Source organism: Mus musculus, chromosome 3, assembly GCF_000001635.26.
Source record: "Mus musculus strain C57BL/6J chromosome 3, GRCm38.p6 C57BL/6J".
NCBI lineage: Eukaryota > Metazoa > Chordata > Mammalia > Rodentia > Muridae > Mus > Mus musculus.
This window is the reverse complement of record NC_000069.6, coordinates 155,138,832-155,154,165: the sequence shown is the minus strand read 5'-3', so window position 1 is coordinate 155,154,165 and position 15,334 is coordinate 155,138,832. Positions and strand designations below refer to the sequence as shown.

The window sequence follows — 15,334 nt, the reverse complement described above, 5'->3', positions numbered from 1 at the left end:
AAAATGTTCAACATCCTTAATCATCAGGGAAATGCAAATCAAAACAACCCTAAGATTCCACCTCACACGAGTCAGAATGGCTAAGATCAAAATTTCAGGTGACAGCAGATGCTGGCGAGGATGTGGAGAAAGAGGAACACTCCTCCATTGTTGGTGGGATTGCAAGCTTGTACAACTTCTCTGGAAAGTAGTCTGGTGCTTCCTCAGAAAATTGGACATAGTACTACTGGAGGATCATGCTATACCTCTCCTGGGCATATATCCAGAAGATGTCCCAACCGGTAAGAAGGACACATGCTCCACTATGTTCATAGCAGCCTTATTTATAATAGCCAGAAGCTGGAAAGAACCCAGATGTCCCTCAACAGAGGAATTCATACAGAAAATGTGGTACGTTTACACAATGGAGTACTACTCAGCTATTAAAAAGAATGAATTTATGAAATTCCTAGCCAAATGGATGGACCTGGAGGGCATCATCCTGAGTGAGGTAACCCAATCACAAAAGAATTCACAATATGTACTCACTGATAAGTGGATATTAGCCCAGAAACTTAGGATACCCAAAATATAAGATACAATTTGCTAAACGCATGAAACTCAAGAAGAACGAAGACCAAAGTGTGGATACTTTGCCCCTCCTTAGAATTGGGAACAAAACACCCATGGAAGGAGTTACAGAGACAATATTTGGAGCTGTGATGAAAGGATGGACCATCTAGTAATTGCCATATCCATGGATCCACCCCATAATCAGCTTCCAAACGCTGACACCATTGCATACACTAGCAAGATTTTGCTGAAAGGACCCAGATATAGCTGTCTCTTGTGAGACTATGCTGGGGCCTAGCAAACACAGAAGTGAATGCTCACAGTCAGATATGGGATAGAGCACAGGACCCCCAATGGAGGAGCTAGAGAAAGTACCCAAGGAGCTAAAGGGATCTGCAACCCTATAGGTGGAACCACATTATCAACTAACCAGTACCCTGGAGCTCTTGACTCTAGCTCCATATGTATCAAAAGATGGCCTAGTCGCCATCACTGGAAAGAGAGGCCCATTGGACTTGCAAACTTTATATGCCCCAGTACAGGGGAACGCCAGGGCCAAAAAGGGGGAGTGGGTGGTTAGTGGAGTGGGGGAGGTGGGTATGGGGGACTTTTGGGATAGCATTGGAAATGTAAATGAGGAAAATACCTAATAAAAAATTTTAAAAAAAGAGGCATGCCTGGGGCTTTCTGCCAGCCACTCCTGCCTTGATAGACACACACACACACACACACACACACACACACACACACACACACACAAAATAAATAAATAAATAAATAAATAAATAAATAAATATTTACTAAATTATCCAATTCATCCTTCTTCATGTATTCACTTGTCTCTCATCATTTAAGATCACTGTGACTTTTCTGGTGTTCATGAGACAAAAATGCATGAAGAAAAGCTCATGTGTTACTCTAAGATAAATCTATAAGAAGATCATCAAATAATCAAATATCCAATAACTAAACTAGTGCTGTCAAATGCAAAAAAATGGCTTTCTGTTATATGTAAAAAGAGAAAGAGTGAATGTAAGCCACCCTCACATTGATCATTGAGCTTATGGAGAAGAAAATTTATCAAAATACTGGCCATATATAATAGAGACCTTGTTTTCACCAACACAAAGTATAATCTATATTATCCATACTTTTGAATACCAGGCACTTGTACACAATGACTTTAGAAAATGTGTATGGATATTTGGTCAGGGAATCTTATTAGTTGATGCTAAGTTAAATAAATCAGAAATACATTCACTGCCCTTCCGCTCCACTCGAGCCCCGAGGTACCTTGCCAGCAGAGTTGCCCCACACCCGCAAGGACCCACACAGGGTTCCCCACGGGATCCTAAGACCCCTGGTGAGTGGAACACAGCACCGGCCCCAATCCAATCTCCCGGAACCTGAGACTGCGGTACATAGGGAAGCAGGCTACCCAGGCCTGACCTGGGGCACAAGCCCCTTCCTCTCCAATCGAGCCCCGGGCTACCTTGCCAGCAGAGTCTCGCCCGACACCCGCAAGGGCCCACACAGGATTCCCCACGGGATCCTAAGACCTCTGGTGAGTGGAACACAGCTCCTGGCCCAATCCAATCGCGCGGAACCTGAGACTGCGGTACATAGGGAAGCAGACTACCCGGGCCTGACCTGGGGCACAAGCCCCTTCCTCTCCACTCGAGCCCCGGGCTACCTTGCCAGCGGAGTCGCCCGACACCCGCAAAAACCCACACAGGATTCCCCACGGGATCCTAAGACCTCTAGTGAGTGGAACACAACTTCTGCCAGGAGTCTGGTTCGAACACCAAATATCTGGGTACCTTCCCTGCAAGAAGAGAGCTTGCCTGCAGAGAATACTCTGCCCACTCAAACTAAGGAGAGTGCTACCCTCCAGGTCTGCTTATAGAGGCTAACAGAGTCACCTGAAGAACAAGCTCTTAACAGTGACAACTAAATCAGCTAGCTTCAGAGATTACCAGATGGCAAAAGGCAAACGTAAGAATCCTACTAACAGAAATCAAGACCACTCACCATCATCAGAACGCAGCACTCCCACCCCACCTAGTCCTGGTCACCCCAACACAACCGAAAATCTAGACACAGATTAAAAACATTTCTCATGATGATGATAGAGGACATCAAGAAGGACTTTCATAAGTCACTTAAAGAATTACAGGAGAGCACTGCTAAAGAGCTACAGGTCCTTAAAGAAAAGCAGGAAAACACAGCCAAACAGGTAGAAGTCATTAAAGAAAAACAGGAAAACACATCCAAACAGGTAATGAAAATGAACAAAACCATACTAGAACTAAAAAGCGAAGTAGACACAATAAAGAAAACCCAAAGCGAGGCAACGCTGGAGATAGAAAACCTAGGAAAGAGATCTGGAACCATAGATGCGAGCATCAGCAACAGAATACAAGAAATGGAAGAGAGAATCTCAGGTGCAGAAGATTCCATAGAGAACATCAACACAACAGTCAAAGAAAATACAAAATGCAAAAGGATCCTAACTCAAAACATCCAGGTAATCCAGGACGCAATGAGAAGACCAAACCTACGGATAATAGGAATTGATGAGAATGAAGATTTTCAACTTAAAGGGCCAACTAATATCTTCAACAAAGTAATAGAAGAAAACTTCCCAAACATAAAGAAAGAGATGCCCATGATCATACAAGAATCCTACAGAACTACAAATAGACTGGACCAGAAAAGAAATTCCTCCCGACACATAATAATCAGAACAACAAATGCACTAAATAAAGATAGAATACTAAAAGCAGTAAGGGAGAAAGGTCAAGTAACATATAAAGGAAGGCCTATCAGAATTACACAGACTTTTCACCAGAGACTATGAAAGCCAGAAGAGCCTGGACAGATGTTATACGGACACTAAGAGAACACAAATTCCAGCCCAGACTACTATACCCAGCCAAACTCTCAATTACCATAGATGGAGAAACCAAAGGATTCCACGACAAAACTAAATTCACCCATTATCTCTCCACGAATCCAGCCTTTCAAAGGATAATAACAGAAAAAAACCAATACAAGGACGGGAACCACGCCCTAGAAAAAACAAGAAGATAATCCCTCAACAAAACTAAAAGAAGACAGCCACAAGAACAGAATGCCAACTTTAACAACAAAAATAACAGGAAGCAACAATTACTTTTCCTTAATATCTCTTAATATCAATGGTCTCAACTCCCCAATTAAAAGACATAGACTAACAGACTGGCTACACCAACAGGACCCAACATTCTGTTGCTTACAGGAAACCCATCTCAGGGAAAAAGACAGACACTACCTTAGAGTGAAAGGCTGGAAAATAATTTTCCAAGCAAATGGTCTGAAGAAACAAGCTGGAGTAGCCATTTTAATATCGGATAAAATCGACTTCCAACCCAAAGTTATCAAAAAATACAAGGAGGGACACTTCATCCTCATCAAAGGTAAAATCCTCCAAGAGGAACTCACAATTCTGAATATCTACGCTCCAAATGCAAGGGCAGCCACATTCATTAAGGACACTTTAGTAAAGCTCAAAGCACACGTTGCACCTCACACAATAATAGTGGGAGACTTCAACACACCACTTTCATCAATGGACAGATTGTGGAAACAGAAACTAAACAGGGACACAGTGAAACTAACAGAAGTTATGAAACAAATGGACCTGACAGATATCTACAGAACATTTTATCCTAAAACATAAGGATATACCTTCTTCTCAGCACCTCACTGGACCTTCTCCAAAATTGACCATATAATTGTTCACAAAACAGGCCTCAACAGATTCAAAAATATTGAAATTGTCCCATGTATCCTATCAGACCACCATGGCCTAAGACTGATCTTCAATAACAACATAAATAATGGAAAGCCAACATTCATGTGGAAACTGAACAAGACACTTCTCAATGATACCTTGGTCAAGGAAGGAATAAAGAAAGAAATTAAAGACTTTTTAGAGTTTAATGAAAATGAAGCCACAACGTACCCAAACCTATGGGACACAATGAAAGCATTTCTAAGAGGGAAACTCATAGCTCTGAGTGCCTCCAAGAAGAAACGGGAGAGAGCACATACTAGCAGCTTGACAACACATCTAAAAGCTCTAGAAAAAAAGGAAGCAAATTCACCCAAGAGGAATAGATGGCAGGAAATAATCAAACTCAGGGGTGAAATCAACCAAGTGGAAACAATAAGAACTATTCAAAGAATTAACCAAACGAGGAGTTGGTTCTTTGAGAAAATCAACAAGATAGATAAACCCTTAGCTAGACTCACTAAAGGGCACAGGGACAAAATCCTAATTAACAAAATCAAAAATGAAAAGGGAAACATAACAACAGATCCTGAGGAAATCCAAAACACCATCAAATCCTTCTACAAAAGGCTATACTCAACAAAACTGGAAAACCTGGACGAAATGGACAAATTTCTGGACAGATACCAGGTACCAAAGTTGAATCAGGATCAAGTTGACCATCTAAACAGTCCCATATCACCTAAAGAAATAGAAGCAGTTATTAATAGTCTCCCAGCCAAAAAAAGCCCAGGATCAGACGGGTTTAGTGCAGAGTTCTATCAGACCTTCAAAGAAGATCTAATTCCAGTTCTGCACAAACTATTTCACAAAATAGAAGTAGAAGGTACTCTACCCAACTCATTTTATGAAGCCACTATTACTCTGATACCTAAACCACAAAAAGACCCAACAAAGATAGAGAACTTCAAACCAATTTCTCTTATGAATATCGATGCAAAAATCCTCAATAAAATTCTCGCTAACCGAATCCAAGAATACATTAAAGCAATCATCCATCCTGACCAAGTAGGTTTTATTCCAGGGATGCAGGGATGGTTTAATATACAAAAATCCATCAATGTAATCCATTATATAAACAAACTCAAAGACAAAAACCACATGATCATCTCGTTAGATGCAGAAAAAGCATTTGACAAGATCCAACACCCATTCATGATAAAGGTTTTGGAAAGATCAGGAATTCAAGGCCCATACCTAAACATGATAAAAGCAATCTATGGCAAACCAGTAGCCAACATCAAAGTAAGTGGAGAGAAGCTGGAAGCAATCCCACTAAAATCAGGGACTAGACAAGGCTGCCCACTTTCTCTCTGCCTTTTCAACATAGTACTTGAAGTATTAGCCAGAGCAATTCGACAACAAAAGGAGATCAAGGGGATACAAATTGGAAAAGAGGAAGTCAAAATATCACTTTTTGCAGATGATATGTCAGTATATATAAGTGACGCTAAAAATTCTACCAGAGAACTCCTAAACCTGATAAACAGCTTCGGTGAAGTAGCTGGATATAAAATAAACTCAAACAAGTCAATGGCCTTTCTCTATACAAAGAGTAAACAGGCTGAGAAAGAAACTAGGGAAACAACACCCTTCTCAATAGTCACAAATAATATAAAATATCTTGGCGTGACTCTAACTAAGGAAGTGAAAGATCTGTATGATAAAAACTTCAAATCTCTGAAGAAAGAAGTTAAAGAAGATCTCAGAAGATGGAAAGATCTCCCATGCTCATGGATTGGCAGGATCAACATTGTAAAAATGGCTATCTTGCCAAAAGCAATCTACAGATTCAATGCAATCCCCATCAAAATTCCAACTCAATTCTTCAACGAATTAGAAGGAGCAATTTGCAAATTCATCTGGAATAACAAAAAACCTAGGATAGCAAAAAGTCTTCTCAAGGATAAAAGAACTTCTGGTGGAATCACCATGCCTGGCCTAAAGCTTTACTACAGAGCAATTGTGATAAAAACTGCATGGTACTGGTATAGATACAGACAAGTAGACCAATGGAATAGAATTGAAGACCCAGAAATGAACCCACACACCTATGGTCACTTGATCTTCGACAAGGGAGCTAAAACCATCCAGTGGAAGAAAGACAGCATTTTCAACAATTGGTGCTGGCACAACTGTTTTTTTTTTTTTTGTGTGTAGAAGAATGCGAATCAATCCATACTTATCTCCTTGTACTAAGGTCAAATCTAAGTGGATCAAGGAACTTCACATAAAACCAGAGACACTGAAACTTATAGAGGAGAAAGTGGGGAAAAGCCTTGAAGATATGGGCACAGGGGAAAAATTCCTGAACTGAACAGCAATGGCTTGTGCTGTAAGATCGAGAATTGACAAATGGGACCTAATGAAACTCCAAAGTTTCTGCAAGGCAAAAGACACCGTCAATAAGACAAAAAGACCACCAACAGATTGGGAAAGGATCTTTACTTATCCTAAATCAGATAGGGGACTAATATCCAACATATATAAAGAACTCAAGAAGGTGGACTTCAGAAAATCAAATAACCCCGTTAAAAAATGGGGCTCAGAACTGAACAAAGAATTCTCACCTGAGGAATACCGAATGGCAGAGAAGCACCTGAAAAAATGTTCAACATCCTTAATCATCAGGGAAATGCAAATCAAAACAACCCTGATATTCCACCTCACGCCAGTCAGAATGGCTAAGATGAAAAATTCAGGTGACAGCAGATGCTGGCGTGGATGTGGAGAAAGAGGAACACTCCTCCATTGTTGGTGGGATTGCAGGCTTGTACAACCACTCTGGAAATCAGTCTGGCGGTTCCTCAGAAAATTGGACATAGTACTACCAGAGGATCCAGCAATACCTCTCCTGGGTATATATCCAGAAGATGCCCCAACTTGTAAGAAGGACACATGCTCCACTATGTTCATAGCAGCCTTATTTATAATAGCCAGAAGCTGGAAAGAACCCAGATGTCCCTCAACAGAGGAATGGATACAGAAAATGTGGTACATCTACACAATGGAGTACTACTCAGCTATTAAAAAGAATGAATTTATGAAATTCCTAGCCAAATGGATGGACCTGGAGGGCATCATCCTGAGTGAGGTAACACATTCACAAAGGAACTCACACAATATGTACTCACTGATAAGTGGATATTAGCCCAAAACCTAGGATACCCAAGATATAAGATACAATTTGCTAAACACATGAAACTCAAGAAGAATGAAGACTGAAGTGTGGACACTATGCCCCTCCTTAGAATTGGGAACAAAACACCCATGGAAGGAGTTACAGAGACAATATTTGGAGCTGTGATGAAAGGATGGACCATCTAGTAATTGCCATATCCATGGATCCACCCCATAATCAGCTTCCAAACGCTGACACCATTGCATACACTAGCAAGATTTTGCTGAAAGGACCCAGATATAGCTGTCTCTTGTGAGACTATGCTGGGGCCTAGCAAACACAGAAGTGAATGCTCACAGTCAGATATGGGATAGAGCACAGGACCCCCAATGGAGGAGCTAGAGAAAGTACCCAAGGAGCTAAAGGGATCTGCAACCCTATAGGTGGAACCACATTATCAACTAACCAGTACCCTGGAGCTCTTGACTCTAGCTCCATATGTATCAAAAGATGGCCTAGTCGCCATCACTGGAAAGAGAGGCCCATTGGACTTGCAAACTTTATATGCCCCAGTACAGGGGAACGCCAGGGCTAAAAAGGGGGAGTGGGTGGGTAGGGGAGTGGGGGTGGGTGGGTATGGGGGACTTTTGGTATAGCATTGGAAATGTAAATGAGCTAAATACCTAATAAAAAATGGAAAAAAAAAGAAATACATTCATTTAATGGAGCCAGAGCTAATGCTGGCTTAGATGTGAAGGCAACATATCTGGCTGTTTGTGGAAAGACAATATAATTCAGTAGAGATCTGAGTAACTGAGCTTCCAAGTGGCTAAGAGCAATGACTAGTGGGACAGTATCATTAAAGGTCTGTTCTAATGCTATGAGTTATTTCTCTCTCATATAAGTATTCAATACTTAAATGCAAGCTTTGAATGAAAATATAAAAAACTGTTTATCCCATTTCTTGATGAACAACTTCACTTAACAGCAACCAGAAATATTGGCTGTTGTTAACAGACTGGTTAACAGTACTATTAAGAGACTGAAGTCATTGGGATAGCTGTATAGAGGATGTTATATTGCAGTTGGACAAATTAAGTTAAATCGCTATCATTAAATTAAATCAATTAAATTACATTAAATCACTTGAGTACATGGGTGACAAAGACAAAAGCTCCGAGGCATGGTTGGGAAGCACCTGCAGGTGAGTGTGCTAGAATTAGAATCTCTTCTAGAGTGACGGAATTGTTCTAACATTCTTTTCCCTCCTGAAGCACTCCATCAGATCTTGGAAACACAGTTTCACATGACTACAGATCTCCTAGAGCATCAAATGGAGTCTACCAACTATGCACTCTACAGATGACAGACTAACATATAGAGAAAGCATACTCTGGTTAACTCAGTTCTGTGCAATTCCAGGCAAAGAAAAAGTAAGAGAATAATTCAGGTTTCAAGTTTCCCTGATACTTTTCATTCTGAAGTTCAAACAAAGCTTAAAATTTCCATGCTAATCTTTCCCTAAAACCCCATGCCTAATCCTGTAGCAAATCTTTGCTCTCTTTGCTCTTGGATACACTATGAATGCATCTGTGTATTCCTGCTGTCCTCCTTTGAGCCCAAATCTAGAATCATCCCCTTTCCAGTCCAAACCAAACCCTTGTATGTCATTAACAAGATACATTTATAATGATCAAAATATATTTTTTGTGTGGTTTTAAATGCCCTGATGACTGTTTTGGTTGCTAACTTTTTGCTGTGAACTACATAAACTCAGAAAAATATAACCTGTGACCATATCAACAAACTCATCTCATCTCTGGCTGTGGTTCAGTGAACACCTGCCACACTGGATTTCGTTTAGCCTCATAAACACATCCCAAACAAAACAAGCTATTACATGGCTCAGGGCATTGTGCTCAGGGCTCTATTTCCAGAACTGTGCATGGCTAGCTTCCTATGCTTTAAGCATTCACTAAAAATACTTTCTCCTTAGAAAAACTTCTGTCACAGTCTTATGAGAAGCTCTCTCTCTGCCCGCCCCCAGACTCCACTCAGTATTCTAGGCACACTATATCAACCACTTATCACTATATCAATCACTTATCACACTGTATCAACCACTTATCACTATATCAATCACTTACCACACTGTATCAACCACTTATCACTATATCAATCACTTATCACACTGTATCAATCACTTATCACAGTGCTTACTTACTAAAGTTTCCCCCAAAATCTGGTCCTTAGGAAGGACTTCATTTACAATATTTCCTTGGAGTTGTGAATGGCCCTGAAAGTCAGAACATATCCAAACCTTTTGATAAGTATGCCATGAGTAGTGATCCAAACAATGAGCCAACGAGCCAACAAACAGCCAAGTGAGAGTGGAGAGTTTGTGGAGCTTCAGCTATCACTTCATGTGATAGATAATGGAGCTCCTCCATTCTTAGGGGATAATCTAATAACCAGAAATAAGCTTTAAAGAAATTATAGTTTATCTTTTATATAGCACCTAAAACTTGCAACATTACTGTCACTTATCTTGGAGTTATTTCATACCTCATACCACTGTGTGAGATTTTCACTCAGCAACTCTTCATAACTACCACACCCTCTTCTAAGCTCTTTCCCCTGTATACCAACTCTGGCATGGAATTTTCTAGAATATCTGCAACTTTACTTATTCCTGATTTTGCCACATCCTTACAATGGATAAATATAAGCCTCTGGAAGGAATTAGTATGTCTTTTCTCAGTCACGACCTTGACCTTCTGGTGGCTACACATCATTATACGTTATACATTATACAGGAAGAGGCAATAAAAAGGAAAATCCACTCTCATTCAGGACTCAGTTGAGATACTAACAGAAAATCTGTAAAAGGCACAGAAAGGGAGCACACAGTCGCACAGCATAAGCAATCATAGCAAGGAATACAACCTTGTGGTATCACTAAACACCAGACCACTTAACTGAGGATAAACTGAAGTTTTGAGATTTACAAAGTGAATCCATACTTGGTTGCAAAACCATGATAGATGGTTATGGCAGGCTATGTCTTCCTTTTACTGTTCTGAAACACTGACAAGTGGGTTTCGGTGATAACATTCCTTTCTTCTCTCTTGACCCACATTTAAATACTTTACAGTAAATTCATATTTCTTAGATTCAAGCCACATTTTTAACCTTTTGATTGTTATTCCAGCCTGTGAATTATTTTGGCTTCTGTTTCCACATTTTGTGCAATGGAATCAATGGGTTTCTATTTGACAAGAGATCATAGCATTTGATCTAAGAAGTTCATGGTACAGTCAGTACTCTTTCTACATCTATAAGCTTTTGTATCACCAACATGCTGTACTGGAGTGAAGGAGTCTGTGCTGCAGATCACCCTAGAAACATGTTCAGAATCACAATTGAGCCACAGTCCTTGGTGTCTTATCTTCTGCTTGGTTTTCTCCTTCATGACTTCCAAACTGGCTTCCAGATCCCAATGTGTGAACCCAGACAAAAGAGCTTTTAGATGCTACTCAAAAGATCTAACGTTTGGACTACCCAAAACAGATAATCAAGTTTATCCGAATGAACACTGTTGGCTCTGGTGTTCAGATCCACGCTCTTATTGCAAAAACAGAAAGCTGCACATCAGGGAGCTTGTGTACTGTGGGTAGCCAACACATGCACTATCAGGGCTCTCAGAAGCAGGCTGCAAGCATATACATCTGTCCTCGGGGATCTTAAATGCAGGCTGGTATTTGCAGTCAGCTTTCAGAAGTGCTGATTCTCAGAACTAGACAGAGAGAAAGGGAGCCATTCCAAATGCACTTTTAGGATTAATGACTGGAGTTTGAGATGCTAACCTTTAAATAATGGCAGGTTTAAACATTACTTCATGAACTGCTACTACCTTGCATTTGATGCCAATATTGCTTGATCTGAAAGAGGATTCAGCCAGACAGTACCCTAAGGCAATGAAGACAATGCACAAAAGGTGACCCATATAAGCACAAGAGGCAAAGTACATATAGAAAGTACAGAACTCTTCTGTACAAAATGAAATACAACAAAAATAGGCATGGAAAATGAAGGTGATAGATATGTTTACTGCAAATGTCCAGTTTTAGAGCATATAAAAAATTCATTGTAGAAATGACACATTTGCTTGGCTCAAGATTGTTTGTTCTATTTTAGGGTCCATCATAAGCAACACTAGAGGCACTGACAAATCCAGTATTGAGCTCTCTCTCTCTCTTTTTTTTTTTTTTTTTTTTTTTTGTCATACAGTGAGTGCTTAGCAGTGGAGTTGGGAGCCTAATAAGAAAACACACTGCAAACTTCCACAAGAGTTTAAACTTTTACTTCACAGTGAGGGAAATGAATGCTTAAGCTAGGCTCCAGTTATGTCAACAACAAGAATACTGCTTACAGATTCTACAGTTCAGTGCAAACTACATTCTGTCTGAAGTCACAGTGTAGCTGATACAACTTTCTTTATAAACTGTCCACCTACTCACATTGACAATATGTCAGCCAATCTCCAATGCTGTTTACATAAATATAATATTTTTGTCCAATGAAATGATGCAAAACTATCACTGGAGGGCAGAAGAGATGGGTCAGTAGGCAAAGCATTTACTGACCATGTATGAGAACCAGAGCCCTTGGAGAGGACTGTGATAATGTACACCTATGATCCAAGACCTGCCATGCTAAGAGAAAGGATGCAGATGGGGAAAACCCTCACGATGCTTTCTGTCTAGCTAGCCTGGCAAACAAAGCAACCCTGTCTCAAAACCAGGGTGGGAGTCAAGCATCAACATCTAAGACAAGCACACACCAAGAATCATCAATGAAGGTCTAGCAAGATGGAAGTAATTTAATAAATTCCCCTGGTGGTCATCTGCAAAAAGACAAGATGGTGAAGAGACAGCTCCATGGCTAAGAGTGTGTGTGGATTGCTTTTGTAGGGTACCCAAGTGTAATTCAAGCACCCACATTAGGTAACTAGAGATAGGTTACAACTCTACCTCTCCAAGAACCCGATGCATTTTCTGTACTCTCAAGAAGCTTCACTTATATGTACACCCATCACACAAGCACACACTTCCATATAGACAAATAATGAGGGGTAAGTGGATCATGCCGCAAGACAGAAGAACTAGTGAGGTTGAGTGATCCTAGGCCCTGAGAACATTAGAACTGAGAATGGAGAAGCAGAGCGATTCCCTGCCAACCTGTACCGGCTCTGGAACACATAATATGCCACTCCTCCGTGTTTATATAGTCCGTGTTCACATGGAATAAAGCGAACGAGGGATTTTACCAAGGATCATCTGAGAGTGTCTCTTTTAGTGGCTATAAACTCGGGGAAGAGTTCCCCCTCCTTAAGCATTCATTGTTGGACCTTGGACCCAGTTGGCAGGCAGGACTCATGCCACTGGCAACCGTGCCACTGGCACTGGTGCCGCTGTTGTAGAGGGACCGGGGCTACCTGTCCTGTGCAGGTCACCCAGACCTCCTTGCTTGTCGTTAAGGACTGTAACACTTTTAGTTTTTCTGGCCTGAGATCCATAGAACCTATTCATCACAGGTCAGCATTATCTATTGGGTAGATAGAGGATGACACACATATGTTCATATATAATCAGAAAGAAAAAAAAATCCTGACAAACTAAAACAAATAATCAAGGCTTGATTTTCAGTAAATACAAAAGCAGAGCAAATTAACAGGATTAAAAAGACTAAATTACTCATGAAAAGAATCTCAAAAATGACCAGGGCCAGATGGCTTCACTGTTGATTTTTATCAACTACTGAAAGAACTATCACCATGGCTTAAGTTATTTCTACATTCAGAGGAGTATGTAATGCATGCAAATGTATTCAAAGGGCAAGCAATACCCAGGCATTAGAAAAGATAGGGAAACAACTAGAAAATATAAACTATTACCAATATCCTTTGTAGACACATATGCAAAAACTCCCGAAAGATATTAGCAACCTGAATCCAAAAGTACATTAAGATGCAATGGCCAGTCACTATGCAAATATACAAGCAGGACACATCACAGCAGGATAAGAGACAGAAAATGGGAACATCTCAACAGATGGAGAAAAATCAGTCTATAAAATTTAACAGGTTTTGTGGTTTTTAAAAAAAATGAAACCTATCAGACACAGAAAAATCATATCTAAATGTTATGAGGCCACCTATAATAAAACAACAGTTAAGCTTATACAAAATGGGCAGGAAAGACCAGATCCCTCTAAACTTTGAACTAACTCAAGGTGTCATATTTCAAAGAAACATGGATGTGCTTGCAGGAATTGGGCACAGGACAGGAATTGGGCAGGAGGGGTCAAGCCAAATCAAGGTTTCTGCATATCAGTTGAGACAGAGTGAAGAGGCAACTATAACTCTTGAAACTCTGGGAAGAGACTGTTAATACTTTTTTTCTTTTTTACATTGCAAGGTTACATAAAAACAATTTTTATCTTAATATTTTATTTTTTAATTTATTTTTTACGTTCCACATTCCATTCCACATCTCCCATCCACCCTCCCACTGTTCCACATCCCACACCTCCTGCCCACCCCACCTCATACCCCACCTGACATCTAAACTCCTTGGAGCCTCCAGTCTCTTGAGGGTTAGGTGCATCATCTCTGAATTAACATAGATCTGGAAGTCCTCTACTGTATGTGTGTTGGGGGCCTCATATCAGGTAGTGTATGCTGTCTGTTTGGTGGTTCAGTGTTTGAGATATCTCAGGGGTCCAGATTAATTGAGACTGCTGGTCCTCCTACAGGATTGTCCTTTTCAGCTTCTTTCAGCCTTCCCTAATTCAATAACAGGCAGGAGTCAGCTGCTTCTGTCCATTGGTTGGGTGCAAACATCTGCATCTGACTCTTTCAGCTGCTTATTGGATCTTGAGGAGGGCAGTCGTGATAGGTCCCTTTTCGTGAGCGCTCCATAGCCTCAGTAATAGTGTGAGGCCTTGGGACCTCCCTTGAGCTAGATCCCTCTTTGGACCTGTTGCTGGACCTTCTTTTCCTCAGGCTCCTTTCCATTTCCATCCCTGTAATTCTTTCAGACAGGAACAATTTCTAAAATGTATAGAAAGTGACTTGAACACATTTCTTCTCAAACCCCACTACCCTACCCACTACATTAAGTCCCTTGGTTCCTTATGGTTTGGCTTCCACTTTTAGGTTACCTGTATCTTCATAATTGTACTATGTCTACAGTTCAGAACCCAGAAATTACGGAAAATATAAATTATGCATCTTTCTGTGAGTGATATAACTTGTGTCTTTAGCTGCATCCATTTTTAGGTAAATGACTTCATTATTTCATCACCTTCAACTAGAAAGAGAAAAACACTCTTTTATTCCTGTGGTGGACTGTGGTGGACTCCAGGTTGGATCCACATCCTTGCTGTTCTGAATAGTGCTGCGACAAATACAGATGGGCAGACATCTCTGTGACCTGTTGACTTTGCATGTTTGGGTAAAGGCCCAAGAGGGACAGAGCTGAGTCATGTGTTAGAACTGTTTGTGCTTTGTGGAGTATTCTCCATATAGCCAGCCAGTACATAAAAGCATTACATACAACTAATATTTTGGCAAATGCAAATTTAAACATCACTAAAATAACAACTCACCTCAATACAAATGTCTATGTGTTATAGACTCAAACAGCTAGTGCTGACCAAGACATGCGAGTAAGGAATATAAGTTAGTGTGAATACTATGCAAGGTAGCATGTACTTTGTTTAACAGGTTTACCAAACCAGGTGTAACAGTGTATTATCCCCCA

At 40.4% G+C, this 15,334-nt stretch overlaps 1 protein-coding gene across 3 annotated transcripts in view; it reads right to left on the bottom strand.

Moving 5' to 3' along the window:
• Lrriq3 (leucine-rich repeats and IQ motif containing 3) overlaps positions 1-15,334 on the bottom strand; it is a 100,884-nt gene that overhangs the window by 40,113 nt on the left and 45,437 nt on the right. The gene's annotated exons all lie outside the window — the stretch shown is intronic.